Source organism: Meriones unguiculatus, chromosome 21 (genome assembly GCF_030254825.1).
Source record: "Meriones unguiculatus strain TT.TT164.6M chromosome 21, Bangor_MerUng_6.1, whole genome shotgun sequence".
Lineage (NCBI taxonomy): Eukaryota > Metazoa > Chordata > Mammalia > Rodentia > Muridae > Meriones > Meriones unguiculatus.
The window spans coordinates 32,388,047-32,407,751 of NC_083368.1; the positions used below are offsets into that span (position 1 = coordinate 32,388,047).

Sequence of the window (19,705 nt, forward strand, 5' to 3'; positions counted from 1 at the left end):
TGGCCATATGCCGATAAGGCAAAGCCCAGGCTTGCCAAAACCAAAATAAGACCTTGAAAACCAGCTTAGGCCATGGAAGCAGATGGGTGGGGCCAGGAGTGAACTTCTCAAGACCACAAAAACTTCTGCTGCTGATGGAAACAGAGCTTGTCCAGAGGAGGAATACAAGCACTGCTCAACCTGCCCAGCTTCTGCTTTTACACTTAGATAACGGATTAAAAAAGTACCTACCCTGAAAGATTGTCACGAGGCCTGGAGGCATGTTAAATTCTCCCCAAGTACTCAGATGAGTTCTGTCTGTAACCCTCTCTGTGAGGAAGAAGATGGATGGCCAAATTCAGAACAACAGAAAGCTTTGTGCTAATAGTGATTCCACAAACAAACAAAAAACAGTGCAAGGTCATTGGCAAAACCCTGAGGAGCCTTTTCTTTTCATAACCATGTAGTAGAACATATAGCCTGCTAAGGAAAAGGGTTAATGAAATTTAGTAAGATTGGCTATTACAGAACTAATTTCCATTTTTCTTCTATCATTGTTTCTGAGTTAATAGAGAAGAAAAGGAAGGGAGAGTGAGGGGTTTTCCTTGGGAAACACTGATTTCCACTCCTCTAAACAGGGACAGTACCACCAGAAGCTTGCCTTGTTTGCTCTTGCCTTAATTAGATACAATGTTCCAGGCTTTCCCTCTCTAGAAGGAAAAGCACTACAGAGACTGGGATTTTTAAATAGAGTTTTCTCTTATCTCTGTATTTCTTAGCAAAGATGGGGGGGATTCCCTAGAATGCTTCCTTTGTTCCTTTGGGCTCACAGGTGGCATTTCCCTGGCACTGTGCCGTGGGATGATGTGTAGTTGGAAGGAGGCTTCTTTCTGCTTCAGTACGCTGACATCCTGAGAGAGAGCCTTACTCTGTCATCTATGGATCTAGTGGCAGAAGGCAGAAGGTCCGTGAACCAACTGGAGTTACATGATGTACTCTACATGTAGCTAAACAGCTGCTTTCTGGAGGGAACTGTCCCGTGTTCATCTGGTTCTTGTGTATTGTCATTAATTGAGAAAGTGAAGACCCACCAAGCCTGAGAGTCCTGTAACCACCTAGCAGCTATCCTGGTCAGTGTATTGCCTACTGACGTTTTGGTGAGGGACAACAGACTGAGGAGGTGATATTCAAGAATTCGGTTTTGTGTCAGCTGTTTGTTCAATTTGGAAGCAATTCATAACCAGAGGATCAGTCTGTATATGCTTGGATATCAGTAGCAGAGAATGTATGGTCAGGAGATTATTATGGCACAGATATGTTCTTAGCATAATAACCCTCCAAATAGCGACCATGATTGGCTGTTTTGTCTGGGTCAGTAGTATTTGTACGGTTTCACTGAAGTTTCTTCTAACATAAAGCTGTTATTTCTGTTGCTTGTTTCTGAAGCATCTCAGTTTCTTTGTCCGATTGCACAAACTGACGCTTTGTCTCACCTGAATTACCATCTCTGATGTGTAGATGTCACATTCCAGAGGTCTAGGGAGGAGCTACCATTTTCCCCTTTACATTCCCCCCCCCCCCCCCGCACACCTCAGAGTCTAAAAGTCATCCTTATTAGAATTGCTCTTGGTAAGGAAGTACTGAGAGAGACCAATTTAGCTTTATTGTAGTAGTCCAAACACATGTGTTTTATACCGTGTGGACAAAAATGCTCAAGAATTGTTATGAGAATTCTATTGACGGTGGCACTGAACTGTGGGAGGTTGGCCATGCAAACATGAAAGGGCATTTCTGAGCCGGCATTTCAGGTCCAGGCTCATTGCTGTGCTCATGCGGGACAACTGACTCCAGTGTTTGCCAAAGGAATAAAACCAAACTGGCTCACTGAAGCTCACTGGGTCCATCTCCTTTTCAGCCAGTAGACTTTATACACTATACTGTCTGTTTAATCATTATTTTAGAATGGAAGCGTGGTGATGTTTCCCCCTGAGATAACATGAAACAACCAAGCGGCTAGATTCCTTTTCTTTAATTCCAAATGACACCAAGTATTGAACAGCCAGAGCTTTTGAAAGGAACTTAACAGAAAGTCATGAGACGTGATAGGTGCTTAGGGTGCAATTTTAATGCCAGCAGACTGGAAAACAAACAGCACAGCCCAGACAAGACGTGACTTTGTTCTTTAGCATCTGTGTGAAGAGGAAATAAGATCTTTCGGGGATGTGCTCCCCACTCACAGGTGTAAAAAGGAAAATGTCAGGTTCTTGCCCCCACCGTATTGTGTTGGGTGCTGGTGTGGGACAAGGCGAAGGGGCGCCACCTCGCCACTCCTAAGGGAGGCGCCATTCATTGAACGAGCTTGGTGCTTTCGTTTCAGCTGACCACAGAGGACAGTTTAAAGGCATGAAGCATCCCTTAATCCCACAAGCCTGGAGCACACTGGCTCCTCTCACTGCATTCTCCAGTTCTGTTGCCAGTGGAAGTGAGAAATTGACCCAGGCCTTCAAGCGCTGTTCTTTGCTCTGGTAGAAAACCACGGAGCCGTTGGCATGTCGATTGTTTTACACCGGGAGGAAACCAATTGTGTTACTGTGAATGTCTCATTCATCAGACACTACAGGCCGCGCATTTTTAATGAGATGCCACTCCTCCTCCTCCTCCTCTTCACGCGAGTTGCATGAGCACAGTGAATCAAGACAAGTGACTGGAGTGACGATGGCCTCTAATTCAGTACAGTTGCTCTTTCAAGGGTTTGATGGAGTCGCAGAACGCCAAATGCTGCAATTAGAAAGTCGGTCTGAGGCTGTGCGTTAATCAAAAACAGCCAGTCATGTCTGAATTGTAAAGGACGGCAGAGCAATAAAGGTTGGGGCTATTCTTTCATTTTCTTCCTTCTAACCTCATAGACATACACAAAGACAGGAGTAAACAAGCTGTTTGCCAAGCGCCTCCTGTACGTTCCCAGGGCACGAAAGTCTCCAAATTGTCCCCAAGGGCCATGTTTTGAAAATTATGACCCTTAGGAGGAAGCTTAATTTCTATGTCCTCATTCATCCCCAACACTGAATATTTCTCACTGGTAAAATAAAACATTTAATGTCACAAGACCCAGTACTTAGCAATTGCAGCAGTGATTAGAAGAAGCAGCTGAACTCTGCGGCTTCAGGCTATCTCAAAGAGACCGTCGGTGGCCTGCAGCCCTTACGCCAGCACCTCAGGAATTCAGGAGGGCGAGGAGCACATGTCTTTCCCTGGGTTGGGACCAGAGGTTCCCCTGCTCAAAGCACCGCTTCACTGTACATGGCCTAAAGTTTCAGCTCCTGAGCCGGCCTTCAAGTGCTTCTGCTCTGGAGGCGCTCAGCTTCCTTGCCTCCTCCACCTCTATCCACAACCTGGCCTGCAGACATAACCTACCACATTAGCCGCTTGATACGTCCCCACCATTGGCTGGGCGAGGTGAACTCCTTCTCCAGATTTTGTGTTTAGCTTCATCTTCCTCCCTTTCCTTATTATTTTCCGTGTGCATGTATGGATGTTTCTATGTGGTGTGCCTGTGTGGGTACACAGATATACACACCTGAGGATATTTTCATTAATTGCTCTCTGCTCTTTATTTTTACTGAGGCGGGGCCTCACGCTGAACCTGGAGCTTGCCAATGTCAGCTGCTCCAGCTGGCCTGCTTGCTCCAGTGATACCCTGTCTCTGCCACCCAAGTGCTGGGATTACAAGCGGCCTCCACGCCTACTCAGATTTCACATGAGTTCTGGGACTCTGAAGCCCAGTCCCTGCGCATACGTTGCAAGCATTTTTTTTTTTTTTACAGTGCCACCTCCCCATCCCCCGGACTTGCCTTCTGACCCACGATTCTTCTTCATTGTGTTGGCGGTTCTAGAATAATACATAACACATCCCATAGGGATAGCTGACTTAGGGATAGTCATTGTCCTGGCCACTGTGTGATACTCTTTAAGTATCATACAGCTCTCATACATGTTTGATGGTCTTCAAAAGGCCAAAGAGTCCTGACCGGCTCTGTTTGACTGTGTCCTGTAGCACAAAATACCCCAGCTGCTGACGTCAGAGGAGATTACCTAACAACTATCCTGCCGCATTTCTGGAAATGTGGGTTTCGAGTCTCCCATTCTAGTTCAAGTGTATGCGTATGTTTCAGGTCACCACTGGGCCTTTGGCTTATTAGCAAGCTGCAGCATTATCCTCCACTTATTATTCCAAACTATACTGTGCTTAAAAATAGATGCCCGGAGCATCTGTTTGTAGTTCCAGCATTTTGAATGGTAAGGCAGGAAGAATACATAGTGATATGACAAAAAAAAAAAAAAAATCCAGGATGCTCAGTAAGTGTTTGCTGAGGGGATTTGGGTGGGAGTAAGATGCTGGCACTCCCCTTCCGCTTCGCTCAACAGACTCCTCTCCAGTACAACTTTGTGTTCCCTGTCAGTGAAGGGTGGTGGCCCTGTCTGTGTAGCACAGCACAGGCGTGCAGGAACAGCAGCAAACGGTTCTACAGGCAGCATATCTGCAGAACTGTGGTAAGGAGCAGGTTAACGGCCATGACTTCAACACCCTGGAACAGAACATGACTCATTCCAACCCCAGTAAAAAGAGATGACTCCAAAACAGAGTCAGGGTTGGATCTCTTCTAAGGAGATGGGTGAAAACCGCCAGTAACACCGGGGAGTTGAGGCGAGGAGCGGCGTTGGCCAAGTTCCTGCCTTCTCATCCCTGATCTTTTGGCCCTTTTTGTTCTTTCACATTTGTGTCTTTAGACGGAGACAACAGCATGTTACTCATTTTCATGTAATAAAGTGCTAACCTTGCTGTCTCTCTTTTTCTAATAAGCTTGGAGGCCACCACACATTAATCCTGTTGCTCTCGCCGGGGTTCCTGACTCATTCTGATTTGCCTCCATTTTTAAATGAAAGCTCACTTCATAGGTTCCCCCTTCGTCCAGGCAAACTGGGGTGCGCCATCTCTCAGATTCCTGTAAAGGTGTGGATCTCTTCTAAGGAGATGGGTGAAAACCGCCAGTAACATCAGTTTAATTTATTTTTATTTTTATTGTGAATGATTTAAATTTATTTATTTATTTATTTATTTATTTATTTATTTATTATTAGTTACATTTTATTAACTCCGTATCCCAGCTATATCTACTCCCTCATTCCCTCCCAAGCCCTCCTTCCCTCCCTCATCTTCTCCCTGCCCCTTTCCAAGTCCACTGATAGGGGAGGACCTCCTCCCCTTTCATCTGATCCTGTTTTATCAAATATCTTCAGGACTGGCTACAAAGTCCTTCTCTGTGGCCTAGCAGGACTGCTCCTCCCTTGGGAGGTGGGGAGGTCAAAGAGCCTGCCATTGAGTTCCTGTCAGAAATAGTCCCTGTTCCCTTTACTATGGGAAACCAGTTGGTTACTGAAATACCATGAGCTACATCCGAGCAGAGGTTCTAGGTTATATCCATACATGGTCCTTGGTGGAGTGTCAGTCTCAGAAAAGACCCCTGTGCCCAGATATATTTGGTCCTTGTGGAGCTCTTATCCTCTCCACGTCATACTAACTCCCCCTTCTTTCATATGATTCCCTGCACTCTGCTGAAGGTTCAGTTATGAGTCTTAGTATCTGCTTTGATACACTGCTAGGCAGTCTTTTAGAGGCCCTCTGCAGTAGGCTCCTGTCCTGTTACTTGTTTTCTCCTATGTCCGATGCACCTCCCATTTGTCTTTCTAAGTGAGGATTGATCATCTTAACCCGGTTCCTTTTTCTTGTTTATCTTCTTTAGGTGTATAGATTTCATTATGTTTATCCTATCTTATAGGACTATTTGAGTGAGTATATACCATGTGTGTCTTTCTCCTTCTGGGATAGCTCACTCAGAATGATCTTTTCTAGATCCCACCATTTGCCTGCAAATTTCATGATTTCCTCATTTTTGATTGCTGAGTAGTATTCCATTGTGTAAAAAATACCACAATTTCTGTATCCATTCCTCTGTGAGAGATATCTGGGTTGTTCTGGCTATTACAAATAAAGCTGCTACAAACATGATTGAGCAAATGTCCTTGTTGTGTACTTGAGTAAATTTTGGGTATATGCCTAGGAGTGGTATAGCTGGGTCTTGAGGAAGCACTATTCCTAATTGTCTGAGAAAGCGCCAGATTGACTTCCAAAGTGGTTGTACCAGTTTACATTCCCACCAGCAATGGAGGAGGGTTCCCCTTTCTCCACAACCTCTCCAGCATGTGTTGTCACTAGAGTTATTCATCTTAGCCATTCTGATGGGTGTAAAGTGAAATCTCAGGGTCATTTTGATTTACATCTCCCTGATGGCTAAGGATGTTGAGCACTTCTTTAAGTGTTCTACAGATTCAACGCAATTCCCATCAAAATACCAGCTCAGTTCTTTACAGACCTTGAAAGAAAGATTCTCATCTTCATATGGAGGAACAAAAAACTCAGAATCTCCAAAATGATCCTGTATAACAACAGGTCATCTGGAAGTATCTGCATCCCCGATCTCAAGCTGTACTACAGAGCAGTAGTAATAAAAACTGCATGGTACTGGCATAGAAACAGAAAGGAGGATCAATGGAACTGAACAGAAGACCCAGAAATAAACCCACACACCTATGAATACTTGATTTTTGACAAAGAAGCCAAAACCATTCAATGGAAAAAAGATAGCGTCTTCAACAAATGGTGCTGGTCCAACTGGATGTCTACATGCAGAAAAATAAAAATAGATCCATATCTATCACCCTGCACAAAACTAAAGTCCAAGTGGATCAAAAACCTCAACATAAAACCAGATACTCTAAATCGGTTAGAAAAAAAAATGTGGGGAAGAGCCTAGAACTCATTGGCACAGGAGACAACTTCCTGAACAGAACACCAACAGCACAGGCTATAAGAGCAACAATCAATAAATGGGACCTCATGAAACTGAAAAGCTTCTGTAAAACAAAAGACACTGTCATCAGAACAAAATGACAAAACGACAGCCTACAGACTGGGAAAGGATCTTCACCAACCCTATATCTGACAGAGGGCTAATATCCAGCATATACAAAGAACTAAAGAAGTTAAACAGCAAAAAATCAAGTAATCCAATTAAAAAATGGGGTATGGAGCTAAACTGAGAATTCTCTGTAGAGGAATATAGAATGGCAGAGTAACATCAGTTTTAAATAGTCAGTGCTCTATTTAAACCTGCAATTGGCTTCCTTCAAACAATAACCCAGAAGGCACGGAGCTGATGACTGAAGCGATTAGGATTTGTTTTTAAAGTTATGGAAGCTTTTCCTTCCGTAGGACATGATCCTGTTTTCATATGCTTGTGTTAGAATAAATGGAAGAAGACTCTGGGTAGGAGAAAATGCCACCTGAGTACAAAACACTGGTGTTAATTCCTCACAATAATATGCATGTTCTGAAATCACGTATTTTATAGTTTATCAAGACTCTCGTAAAACCGTAGCAGCTAATGGGGAGATAGCATTAAAATACTTCAGCGCCTTAAACATAGCAGCTGTGACTTTGTGGGGGCGCCTGCGTACCGTAGGACTTTGCAGTTCTTGGCCGAAGCTTCTGCATAGCGGCATCCAGTGATCAGTCTTTGAAAAATTGTTTTCTGCTACCGTTGTAAAGTAGTTCCATACTGCAACAGTGGGAGCTGAGCTGCCTGTCCAATATCCACATCCCGGCGCAGGGGGAGCAGCCTTCATCTCTGCAGACACTGACTGCCTCGGTGGGGGGAAAAAAGTTCTACAGAGCATTTTGTGAGTGTCACAGTGTGTTCCTGTAAGTGTAGACCTATCTAGTGTAATGTGATATTCACGTTTCTAACTGTTAAGGAAAACTCAACAGTAAAAATGTTAGGGTGGGGTGGGTGGAGGAGCGAGAGGCAGAGCATTATAAATGTCCACAACTTGTCAACAGGATGGGCACTCAGGGGAGGAACATGGTTTACCGGTGGAAGATGCCTCAAGTAAAGGCTGAGGTCCCAAAGTCGGTACAAGAGGGGAGGATTCAGGCAAGCGGTAGAGTTAACGGTCCGTCCCACAACAGAGCTTATAGGCAAAGCAAACAGAGAGGAAGCATGTCGGTAAGAGGGCTGTGTGTACCGTGCCAATGTGTCTCACTGGCTGGGACGCAACTGTCATCGTGTGTTCCACGTGTGGCTGCCGTTACTTCGTATTTCAAGAGTCCAGAACTAGAAAGAAATCACTCATGCGCCTGGTGTACCGACATCCTTCTCTACTGACCAGTTCTATGTTATCTGTGTGTGCTACAGAAGTTAATTTTAGCTTTGCGAGTTTCACTAAATATAACAGTTCACCAGGCGGGTTCAAAGTTATAGGTGATTTTATGTGTACTAAATTCAAGACCCTAAGCAGGTAAACATTCTGGAGGATAATACTGAACGAGCACTTTTAAAAAAAATAATGTGTTTATCTCAAATGTAGACAAAATGTGAACCTTTGGGCTTGTCTGACTGCTAAATGCTATAAGCAGTCTTATAGGATTGTGTATGTGCCCCTCGTAAGTTGTGAGAAATGCTCACTCAGCTGAATTCTATGGCGGGGATTTTATTTATTTAAATAGATGTTAATAGGCCCGTCATGTAAGAGAAGGGTTAAGGCCTCAGAATCCTGTTTAATTAACTTACACTCACTTGGGAACCAGTCACTTATAAAAGTATGCTGAACAAATAAAAAAAAGGTTCAAATAATAAGAAATCCTTGAAAAGAATAAGCCACCTTTGGTGAAGACTTTTCTAGTAGCTTTGTTATTAAAATGAGATAGTTTAGGCCTTACCAGTTTTTAAAAATATGTTTTGTATACATAGAATTATTCTTTAATGTATTGGTGTAATATTTAATCTTCTGTAAATATGTATAATCAAGACATGAATTGTGTCTTGGTTCTGGGAAGACTGCATCAAGAGTCTCCTTGTGCCCTCCTGGCACTCACTAAGGTGGGCAGCAGTCCCCAAAATGTCAATCTTTTGTCTATATGTGTCTAAAATATGACCAGTGTTTGGCATTTGCATAAACTCAATTTAATAAACAGTCGCACCATTAAAATAGCACATTCTTTTCATTCAATACTAATTCTACATCATATAATGTCTGGCCTTTAATGAGGACTTCAATAAATGTTTGTTGCTAATGATGATTATTAAAATGATATGTTAAATCCGTCTCCTCGGTTGGGAAATGCTTTGTCTTTGAGATGTCAGACTTGCAGCTTTGCCTAAAGTTTTTTTCTAATTAAGCTCACCGCTTTGGCACAAACGCTTAAAATGTGCAAAGTTGCTGCAATTAGTGAATTGTGTGTCCATATGGATGTTACCAAACAGCTTTCAACTTAAAGGATTTGGGCTATTTTGAATGATGGGCCTTCTGGTAAGCTTAAAACAAAGCTTGTCTTTCTCTGTATTCGTTTTAATTAATAGTATCTTGCTGGTCTCAAACTTGTGTTCTCTTCTGGAGGGAGGAAACATGATTATCATAAACCAGAAACAAGTTACAGAAGTAGGTTTAACCAAGTTCCCTGATTCTGTGTATTTTACACTCTCTCCCACCCCCTTAAAGAGCCAGTACAGGGCTAGAGAAACTGAAAAGCCTGATTTCAGAAGTTCTGAAAGAAAAACTTGTATTTCTAGTTAGATCATAACATGAACTCACTCAAAAAGATAGCAAGCTGGGAGATAGCAAGTTGGCAGATTTCCCGAATTGATTCCAGTATTAATAATGTTCAGAATATAAAAACTGATCGTGTGGTGTGTTCATACATACTAGCGAAGATGTGTGTTTGTGTGTGTGTGTGTGTGTGTGTGTGTGTGTGAGAGAGAGAGAGAGAGAGAGAGAGAGAGAGAGAGAGAGATTTGGGCTTACCCGGAGGTACTTAGCAATTAGCGTCTTATTTGCACATCTAAGTCTGTGCAATAGCAAACTGAGCTTGAAGATGAACTGGATACAAAGATTTACTTTGTTTGTCTTAGCGCTTTAAACAAAATGACACAAATGGAGCCATAGAGATGGGTTGGTGACCTTTCCCAGACAATTTTCATGTGAAATCTTGTAGACATAAAACTTAGGGAAAAGATTCTGACCTTTATTCTTTACAGAACCAGAATAAGTTTTAGAGACAGTTACGCATTTTAGCAAAGAACCTAATTTCTAAGTAGTTTCAAACCACTCTCAATACCTTCAGGAAAACAGTCGGATGGCCACCAGACTCCACTCCAGATAAGCTTGATTTTAAATACTGGTTTAAAAGTCCTGCCATTAAAGCAGTTTCTTAGGAATTAGTCATTGAGTAGTTGGGACTTAAGTAAACATTAAAAAAATAGTTATTGTAGTTTCCTTGAGCATATAGGAAAATTCATTCATCCAACAATGAGTGGGGAGGCGTAAACCCTGTGAGTCCTTTAAAGAAACTGCTCCAGGAAAAGTCCAGTTTTGCTTTTTTTTTCTCTCTCTCTTTTGTCCATCCAGGAAACCCATTGCCCAAACTCTCCAGATTTATCGCAAAGGCATCCTAATTTTTCCATATTACCAACTGTTTTATTTTCTCTTTCCTTGCGTGCAATTAATTACATACTTATCTCTAACTGCTCCCTCTGTAGCCTGCTTGGCAACCTCCATCTGAGAGGGACGGTAATGGTAGTTTTACCCTAACTTGGAAGCACACAAAACCAAACTCAATTAGCTGATAATTCCTTTTCCTTGTTAATGTATTTATCGTCTATTTCTTTTTGAGGCGGAGTTTCTCTGTGTAGTCCTGGCTGTATTGGATTTGCCACGTGAGGTAGCCTCCACTCTTTCAAAAGTCAAGTGTTTCTCCTCAGTTAAATAGAGACTTCTTCAGGAGTCTCTGCAACAGGAGAAATGAGCCAGTCACCCCTCGGCCACACCTACAACCCGAGACCATCCTGTCCGTGACTTAAGTGATTAAAGGAAAACATAGAGTTGTTTTGATTTTTGAATAATAATAATTTTCTTTTAATCTTGAAAAATAATTACTTTTCTCCAGTGAGGCTTAGAGGAAAATGTTTGTTTAAATCTTCCTGTAGAGAATACTTTGAGGAGGGACAATGAGCAGACCGGGTGGCTGGGTGGGGGTTGGCAGATCCCACAACAAAAATAAACACAAAACCACCGTTGGAGAGGGTAAATTGGGCAGCACGAAGCACAGGCCATCTGATCACATCAGAACGCCCTGAGCTGGGGCCTTGGTTCCGCTCTCCCTCCGGCGTGTAAACGGCACGCATGTGTGTAGTGGTGTGTGAATGTACACACAAAGATTTATCAGGGAGCACAGAGGGAATCAGAAAGAGCCTGGCCTGTTTTTAATTTGAGTCTGTTTGCTCGCATTTAGCACTTAAGGGCTTCTACCTTCAGCCTGCTCAAAAGAGTGACGAAGCTCTCCTTGCTTCTGCCTCCAATCAGAAATGCATGAAGTGCAGCTGCAGAGGATAATACATTTTCCCCAAAGGCTTTGGCTGAGCAAATTAGGTGTCAATGGGGTGCCCGCGCAGGCAGTACTCTCCCTAATTAGTCTCTTGAGCCTAGTTGGTGGCGGGTATGAGATGATCTAATCAATTGGTCTGTGTCTGATGGTTGGTGTAAAAATCCTACCAGGCGGACTCTCTCCCACAGGTCACCCACCTGCACAGCGGGGCTCCTCATTTTCATTTCTCATCTCCTCCATCACATGACGTGACAGTTGGTTTTAAGAAAATTGAATCCAAAAAATATCTAGTTCATAGGGCACACGGGTCAGAACAAAGTTGCATTATGGGTACCAGCGATCCAATTAATTAATATTTATAGCCAAGAAGCTCTATGTGGATACTTCTGAATAAGGATTTTATCAATTGAATCCAATTTCTTCTGTAAAACATTCATTTTAGGAAAAAGCTCATTGTGAAAGCCGAGCACTAGATAGAAACGGCACCCACCTGTCTCATGATTTACATACCTAGGAGGGGCCGTGCCTGCCAGCCGTTCAACTTATTCATAGTCACTGTTCATTTGTATTGTGCGTGTGATGTGTTTTAATTAACAATCAAATGCAGGAGGGAGATTTACATTTGCATCATATTTTACTTGCCTGTCATAGCATCCCATTCCTTCCGTCTAAATCCCCACCCATGAAATACTTGAGATTTCCAAAAATGTGTTTATTGCTTTCTGTAAATCTTGAAGCTAACAATTCCCAAGGCGAGAGGAGGGGCATCCTGTGCTCTGGAGAAGCATCCGGCAGTGTCGCTGGCACAATATGAGCTGTTCAGAGTCATCCCACAGAGATAGAAGGCATACTGTCATTGGCACCTCCTCTATTTTCTTATTCTTAGACTCTCCCAGTAAATGTCAAAACCCAAAGCTGAGTAATGGACTCGCCAAAGCCACTGTATTGACCATTTACTGGCCAATCATTACAGGTGTGTATTGGCCCTTACTATCTAATTCTTCTATACCTTAGTTAGGCATATGTGAGTCTCCTATAGATGCGATAAGAATCAGGGCAATGCAAGTCCAAATAAATAGTATCAGTGTGCATAAAATGCCTTAAATGTAGTCAAGAGGATAGTAAAGTGTATAATGTCAACAAAATTTATTGTTATATGAAGTCACATATATTGGAGAACAAATCATTCCTTTTGAATATGATATAGTGGAGTCTATTGGTTTTATATTGGAGTGTAGTGATTTTTCTTATACCAAAGAATAAATCCTGCCTACCATTCTTGAGTGGTGGTGTTTATCAATAGCCTTCTCCTCTATACCAAGCCAAGTAACTGGCACTGTGGCTGAAATAGCTGCTTGGTACCAGCTGTCTCAGCAACACGAGCAAGCCATGGCACAGAGCTGTTTCTCGTCAGTAAATGTGTCATTCCCACCCATGTTTTCAGGCTCTTCCTTTTCATTTCTTGCTCTTCATTAACTGCTTACTGTGTGCCTGAGCTATGCCTGTGCCATGCTCTGGGTTCACAGTGGTTTAATCAGTGATATGATTGTGCCACATGCATCTTTAGCTTGCTCCCTCAAAGAAAACATAGCAAGAGGGACTAAGTGTCTCCCTCAGGATGTCAGCTTGGACACCAGGTCTCCAGTCTGTTGATTTAAGTGATATGAGGGAAGGGAACTGCAAAGACTGATTCGTTTGGAAAGGGTCCGAAGGGCTCAATGGCTGGGCAGGCGCCGGATGACAACAGCCAGAGGAGTTGGGAGAGTTGGAATACCATCCTGCCTGAGGTTCATGGGATGAAAAGGACACCTCTGTCATCTGCTTGATACAATGGTCAGAACTGGGATAGTGGGGTAGAGACTGGACAAGGATGCTTGAAATAAAAAGTGTCCTTGAAATACTGTGGAGACAAGTGGCCTCTCTCCTTGATCTCAAGGAGGATTTTTTATGCATAGCTCAGAACATGTGCTTACATAACAATGCAGATGGAGAAAAGTGCCGCCGTTTGCTTTATTTCTCTAGAAGGAAGAGTTGTGGGTAGAGCCCTAGGGGCTGTTCCATGTAATTGCTTGTGCTACAGTTGTGACACGTTTCAGACAAGGCTTAATAAAGGTGCCTCTGGGCAGAGGTAAGGGGGTGGATTCCCGTGGATAGAGAATACGGCGTAGAACAGCAAACATTGAAAAAAACAAAAGTGGATGAGTTGGGATTTGGAGGTAGCAAGGGGCTTATTTGTAGCATCCGTCCATACCAAGACCTCTCTAGAAACGTGATAGAAACACTTTGTTTTACATTCCATCTAGTCAGATTGCAGAGAACTCTGAAGAACAGAAGGCAAACCCTACCTCATGCCATACCCAAAGCACATAAAATTAGTAATAAATAAATAAATAAATAACTTTAACTGTAGAAAACCATAGAATAAACCTTAGGATATAATCCTTATAACCTTGGATTTCGCTATGCATTTTTAAGTGTGACACCAAAAGTATGAGCAATGAAGTAAAAAAATACATATTTTGAATCTCATCAAAATCCAAAGAATGTAGTCATTGGCAATCCATTCTAGAAGGTTATTCTCAAGTTGTGTATCTGAAGATGTGCCCAGGTACACCAAGAGGTGCAACTTAGCAGCATAGGCAAAATGAATTATAAAGTGAGGAAAAGGCTTGAATAGATGTTTCCCCAAAAGAAGTTCTCCATATGGCAGATGAGCTCATAGAAATGTGTTCATCACCACCAACCATTAGGACAAGTAAGTCAGTTTGCCATAGAAGAATAACTATAGTTAAAAAAGTAAGGAAAAAAAAATTGGTGACCTGAGAATGGCGAAATTGGAGTGCTTCTTTACCGTAAGTAAGTAAATGCTCTAAAAGCAGAACTTCTGTTTCGTCCTGGAATCACCCCCCCCCCAAGTGTACAACCCAAAGAATTTAACTCAGGAATTGGAGCAAACATCGCCTCAGTCTTGAGAGTAAAAGTATTTACAGTAACCACAGGGTGATAGAACTCAGGTCCATATTAACTGATGAATAGATGGGGACCATGTGGTGTAGGCAAAAATTTGAGACGTTACCTGGGCATTTTAGAAAATAATGAATTGCTGATGTACACCGCAACATGGAGAACCTCAAAACTGCCGCGATAGTCGAGAGCTGCCAGGTGCCAAAGGTCATATGTTGCCTGATTCCTCTTAGAGGAACTATTCAGAATAGGTGACACCACAGGGTCAGAAAGACAGTTGGTGCTGTCAGTGGTGTTGAGTCTCCTTTGAAAGTTATGATATGTTTTGAAGTCATCTACAGAAGATGGCTGTCCAGAATTGTGCCACCAAATTATACACCTTGAAATGGCTGATTTTGTGTTATATGAATTCCACCCCCATTTAAAAAAAAAAAAAAAAAAAAAAAAAAAAAACAACTGGAGGGGAGGTTAAGATTCTGAAAATTCATCAGAGGAAGTAAAGATCAGTAGAGGATAGGGATGTTTTGTTCTGATGAATCTTCTATCTAAGAATGGGACTTTTTGCACTCTTGGTTTAGGCACGGCTCAGTCACTGCCAGGCAGGGAATGACCTCAACACTATAGCCGATGGGAGAAGCACGTGTATGTACATGTGAAGTCTCTGAAAGGTCAAATCTGAGCAGTTTTGGCCAACATTTCCTCTGTGTCCAGCAGGATGACAAGATGTTCCTGTAGGTGATGACAGGCAAGCCCGACCAGGAACACCATCATAAGCCTAGTTGACAAATGGCTTCCAGTATGGAGTGAAATGGATTCATCAACTCCTTAAATTGTGGGACTTGAACTTGGGAGTCCCACACTTTTCCTAACTAAACAAACAAAGGCAAATAGGAGCTTTAAAAAAAAATGTTGGAAAAGGGGGCCAGTTCAGGTCACGCTGGCCCACTTTCATTCCGATGAACCTAACGTAACTAATGATAGGCAACCAAGAAATTATATGGCTGATTTTTAAAGGCATGTCTGTAATTCATTTTTTTTTTCTTTTGTGTTCAGAAAAATAAAATAAAAATGATGGTCTGCCCTTCTAATGGTCTATATGGTGCTTCAAGCACTTAAGACCAGCATTGGCCTCTAATAGTTTAGGGAAGGCATTTAGCTGGGTGTACTTTTCCTAAATAGTCCAAGAGGAATTTAGCCCATTTAGATTCATAAAATTACAGTATTCCAAGGGAAGAAAATACAGTCGGGCATTTGTTTATCATATTTAAGAAATGTTTTCATAAAGGAAATTGTTCTACCTCAAATGTAGGAACTCGGTATAGCTGCAGAGAAGAGCAGTGGCCTTAATTTGGCCTGGCCAATTTTAATGTCTCAAGTAATTTAGAAAAAAAAAATGAATGATGTAAGTTTTTTTTTTTTTTTTCTTAATGTAACAATTTTCTCTTTTCCTTCTTCCAGGATTAAGTTGTCATCATTCTGGGAAGAAAAAAGAAGAAGAAATTTTTAAAAATTAAATTAAAAAACACTAATGAAGTGGCCAACAGTGCAAAGGGCTCCTGGATCAGTTCCCTTCTGTTCCCTGCGGGTGGATCTCACTTACAAGAAAATTGAAGCTGGCAAGACCCTGTTTTCTCTGCAATTTATTTAAAACCTTGCACGCATTTGGATACCTTGTGATTTCCAAGAACTATGTGAAGATTAAGCTTTGCTTACTGATACATGGCATGCATTCTTTTCAGTCTTTTGTGTCTGATTCTGTTTGATTTCCCTCTGCCACACAGTGTCTCTGTGAAGGTTTTTTTTTTTTTTTTAATGCTTTCAGCAGCCATGTCTTAAACACATTAAGACAACACATTTGGTGTTCACACTTCCTCAGTAATGTCTGCACTTGAAAGCCACACAGTGGCATGAAACAATGTGTGTTTTCTTTGAGAGCGGAGGACATTCTGCAACCACCAGGAAGGACATTCTTTTTGCTAAAACAAACCCCATGTTTTCTGACTGACTAGACAGCATGGCCCCAGACAGTGGGGACCTATCTGTTGCTTACCTATGAGGAGGTTTGGAAATGTGGGGGTTTTCTTTTTTCTTGGAAAGGTCCACACATTTACACAGAAGATCAGAATCTGCTTAGCATTTCCAATAGCATGACTGTTTCTGAGCAGGTTGTAGGTAGAGACAAGCACAAAGGGCAAAGTCAGGGATGAATGAAGGCTGACTTTTGTTTTTTGTTTTTTTTTTTTAAATTAGCCTGTAGAAAGCAAGGCAACTTTTTACATGTGTTCTGGGTCTTGTCATCATTTTTTTTTCATCAACTCTGCTATGCTCTGTATTTTTAAATTGGAGAAAATAGTTAGGAACATCATATTAATACTTGGGTGCAAAAACCATCTTTCTGTCACGGTGAGTCCCGATAATAGTGTTGGCTGATTAATGCTTAAAAAGCAAATTTAAAAATCATCCAGAATGAAAGGTTTGCTCACTTACACAAAAACACCCTTTGAATTTGATTGTTCAGAAACATTCCAAGTGTTTCAGAAGGCATCACTGGGTACCAAACTTTAAACCAGTCTCCCGTAATAACTTTTCAATGGCAGATCTTACAAGCCATGCGGGAATTTTGCTTTAAAAATATAAACAGCAAAGAAAGGCCCAGCTTCCCTTGTTTTAAGGATCTCTGGGACCTTGCAGGATGAAGGGAAGTCTGTGCCACTGGGAGAGAGGGCTGCTGTAAGCATACAGTGCACCCTGATCTGGGGGCAGCTGCCCGGTGCAGGCCACGTCCTCAGCCAGATTCACTACACAATCCCAGTAAAGCTGGGCCCAAGGGGCAGTTAGCAAAGCTCATGTGACGCATGCCCTTTGCTCCTCCTGACATAAATCTCCATGGAAACGCATCTGTGCGCATTGTTCTATGTTTTACTCCTCTTGAGAAAGAGGGAAAGAAAAAAAAAAAACAAACTACAAGCTTGAAATGTGCCACACATTTTTAGGATCAAGACTAGGAATTAGGATCCAGTTTGACAAGGGCTTTCTGGCTCTCGGATGAGGGAAATGCTTCTGGGTAGTCAAACCCAGCCACTCTGGAAGTAGATCCACGTTCCTAAACTTTCAAAGGGGTTGTCTCTGAGTAACAGGCATAACCCATCCTCTCGTCTATTCAGTGGGATCGCTCACTGCAATCTCAGAATCAAGGAATCGCTTACTGAATGATCTGTAAGAAAGCAAAAGACACCAACGGTGACAATGTTTACTGTTTGCTACCTGGGAACCATTTTCATCTCTCTTGTACATTCCTTCGGTGGGAAGACTTTGCAGGTATTTTGATTTAAAGTATAATTAAATTGGGAGTTCTTTAAGTGGGGTGAAAACCTTGTGTGTAATTAACAACAGCCTCCCCTGTGATTTGCTTAGAATCCCTCATTCATCTGGTAGGGAAAGGCAACATGTTTATATTTCACTAAGTATACGTCAGGAACTCCACGCTAATGTTGAAAGGTTTCAATAAGAATGTAAAAGCAACTAGAGACCCATACCCTTGTCTAGACAGCTTCTCCTGGGAAGTAAGACAAAGCACTGCTCAGTGTGGGGTCTGCCTCAGGACAGGCATACCTCTCAGGTTAAAAGGGTTTCAGTTTCCTGTGCTTGTCATCAAGGAAGGAAAATCCAAAGTGTCTGCTCCCACCCAGCACAGGCATACCCCCTTCCCCTGCTTGTCTCTCCTGCCCTCTCTGAGGGCGTCTTGAAAACCAGTACAGACTGCGTTCATTAACATGTTGTTATACTGTCGAGAAAGCGCTGGAATGTTTGGTGAGATTATTTTTCTATGAAGGAAAAGCTTGAGTTTGGACAGCTGGTAAGAGTAGCATGAACACCTTGGCATGGCAATTGTATCAACTCAACCTCACTGCACACAGTATTTGGAAAGGAAGTATGGGACTTCGTTTCCAACTTCTTAAGGAGAACATTTTAATTAATTAAGAATTACAAGACAATAGGTCACGAAAATACATCTGTTGTACTAGGCAAAAATTTAGAGGTATAAGACAGGGGCAGCTGTCTACCCACCATGCACGGATGAGAATTTGTTTCTAGCTCTCAAGTGACTAGAAAAGTTTCCAAGGGAGCTCGTGGATTGTGGGAAAACCAGGGGCTCTTGCTACCCTTTCTTCAGTGTGTATATGACAGCCACTGTAATCAGTTCCCTGTGTATGCGTCCATAGCGGACACCCATCTGTGAATATTCCTGGGTTTGTAATCTTTTGTTATATAAGAGGATGTTTAGGCTGTACATACTGGGGTAGATCATTGCCTGCCCCTATACATAGAAATATGCTGCATAATTGTGCATAACTTCCTTCTCCGTTCCTGGCTTGTAGACAGAGGAAACTGTATGTTAGTTTTCAGTTTCCTCATATACCAAACTGAAAAAAATTTTTAAATCTCAAATGAAATAAGCAATTTCCTGTTCTCACCGCCCCCTTTCACAGCAGCATATATTAGAGGCACAAACAAACAAAAAAAAATCTACGTTCTTTGTGAGTGGGCTTTCAATTCTGTTCTCATTTCTTTTTCTCTCCCCTCCCCCTTTGTTTATATGATGCACTGAGATGTATACTTTTTAATGCGGTTAGTACCTCAGATATCCATTATGCTTCACACGGCACATAGCAAGGAGAATGGAACATCACATGTTGCATATGTGTTGACAGTTGTTACTTGTCTGTATTATGAAGGATGTAATGGTTTGTCAGCTGTCATTGTTGTTTTCTGTAACATGATATGGAATAAAGTATAGCCGAATCTGCAGATCATCTTGGTACATAGTCGTATGTGCGCAGTGAAGCCCTGTGCCGTCTCAAAGAAGTGAGAGCGCAAGACTCAACAAAGCCCTTCTGAAAAAGTAAAACAGGAGAGCAGATGCGCCATATAGGGGGACAAGTATGTTCCTGGAGGGTCCTGGAAATCTTGTAAGCCATCCTCTTTCTCTGCTGTGCCAAAATTTGGGAGCAACCCCGGGGTCCCTGTTAGGCAAAACTGTAAGCTGCCAGGCTTCCGGTGGCCCTGTGCCCAGGTTACCCACACGTTCTGCCGCATGCATTTGGAGCCTATCTCGTTGTTAATTGCAGTCATATTCATCTGTTACCCCCTTTTCTCTGACCTTCCTCGTATCTCACACCCACACACTTTGGCAAGTCATCAGTAAGGGTCATGACAAATACAGATGACAGCACGCAGAGGGCATTTGGTGATTTGAAAGTGTTC

At 42.3% G+C, this 19,705-nt stretch overlaps 1 protein-coding gene across 2 annotated transcripts in view; it reads left to right on the top strand.

Annotated features, from left to right (window-relative positions):
- Cdk14 (cyclin dependent kinase 14) overlaps window positions 1–19,249 on the top strand; it is a 537,826-nt gene extending 518,577 nt beyond the window's left edge. For both annotated transcript variants that reach the window (XM_060374042.1, XM_060374041.1), the window contains one exon: window positions 15,899–19,249. The gene's annotated coding sequence lies outside the window, so the exon portion shown is untranslated. The remainder of the gene's footprint in view (window positions 1–15,898) is intronic.
- The last annotated feature ends 456 nt before the right edge of the window (window positions 19,250–19,705 follow it).